Source organism: Olea europaea, chromosome 20 (assembly GCF_002742605.1).
Source record: "Olea europaea var. sylvestris chromosome 20, O_europaea_v1, whole genome shotgun sequence".
Classification (NCBI taxonomy): Eukaryota; Viridiplantae; Streptophyta; class Magnoliopsida; order Lamiales; family Oleaceae; genus Olea; species Olea europaea.
Genome location: NC_036256.1, coordinates 11,447,669 through 11,449,539, shown reverse-complemented (window position 1 = coordinate 11,449,539; position 1,871 = coordinate 11,447,669).

Genomic DNA, 1,871 nt, shown 5'->3' with positions numbered 1-1,871 from the left:
ATCTGGATTGATTTGAAATTAAGTATACATAGCCTTTGCCTTTTTTGATTTTGTCATCAATAATCTAGACATCACCTTTGGTACTATAAATCATCATCTTCTTACAGATGTACCCTTTATTAGTCCTTTGTACAATTTTGATCTAGTAAATCATCAACAACACAAATAAAAGCATTCCCTTCAACAATACTATAGCTATAATTACAATTTTACATTTTCCCCTCATCCTCTTAACAAAAAGAAATTTTCCACTTGTACCTCGGTGTTGACACGCTGGGGTATACACCCCTCACAGCAAAAGGGGCTCACGTCATCAAAGAAGGCATGGACTCCCCTGATGTGAGAAGGCGTGTACAACATCGGGGTACAAGTGGTTCGGTCCTAACAAAAGATCTACAGAAATTGAGAAATCTCTTATCAAGAGGGAGACTTTGCACTTCAAATAAACCCTTGAGATGTAAACCAAATCCAATAATCTAAACAATATAGTAGCCTCCAATATATTTCACACAACTATTAGTTGATAACTATCATGTGTGACTTTTTTTCATAATTTTTTTTTCAATTTAACGGCTGAACCTATGAAAAATAATTTATATTCATGGTTATTAACCGTCCTGAACCGAGATACAAATCGAACCAAACCAACTTACGTGGTTATGGTACGATTATGGTATGACCAAAAAATTGGTGTTTCGGTGATGATTTTGACCGAACCGACCCCGAATCAAACCGTTGCCAACCCTACATTTCTCTTTCTCATCTTACGAGTTAGGACAGCCTTTTTTGGGAGACTTGGAGAGGCTAAAAAAACATTTTTTTTAAGAGACAATTTTGGAGACATTTTGGAGCCTAAAAAGAGGGAAAGAACAAAAGCAAAATACAGCAATATACCTAATGTATTCTTATTCTCTTGTAGCGTTTTTACTTCGCTATTATAAACTAAAATTATAAATTTTAGGATGATTGATGTGTCTTAAAGTTTAGTCTAATTAATTAATTTTAATGTTTTCTTTTTAAAATTTGTATTATCTGTTTCATGTTATGTTTTTATGTATTTAATGTCTTTGATTTGCTTGATCATCAAAAGTTTGCTTAGTGAAGTATTTAATTTCCAAAAATTTTATTAGGTATTTTAGACCCTGTAGGAAGTAACCTAGGTGTTTTGTTGTAGAAAATCTTCGGTGACCGTTTGGGCTATTGTTATGAAAATTAACATGCTCGATTGTTTTATATTAATATTGTAGGTTAATATACTGAATTCACATTTTTACTTTTGTCTTTTTATTGTTTTGTTTATTTTTTTTTCTTTTCTATTTTTCTTCTTGTTATTATTTTTTTAGTTTTTTGGTTTTAGAAAAATGGTCAGATTGAATCCAAAGATTGCAAGTGAAATACATGAGTTGAATGGAGATATGGTTAAACGTATTACTAAAATCAATATTAAATATTCCGTGTGTTTATCTTACTAAACTTAGATGTGTGATATTGATATTCTAAAAATTTTAGAACATTTTGTAATATCACTATTTTATTTGTGCTCATCCCTATGGTAATGTAGTGCTAATAAATATAAACTTAGGAAGGGTTTAACCTTGAATGAGTACTGAAATGATAATTTTCGCGAGGTGTGGGTCACACTTACCATTGGAAAACTCACCTATGTAAGAGTTGTCATGAGACAGTGACTATTGGATTAGGCTATTCCCTAAAGAATTTTATTAGAATCAAGATTAGAGCGCATGACCAATAAGAGCACTACCCGCTATAAACTAGAGCCTAAATTGATACTATGTGTAGAATAATTGAAGTTTGGTCAAAGAGACCTAATTCAAGGTTTAGCCATTATGGCTTCCTCAAATGAAAATTGT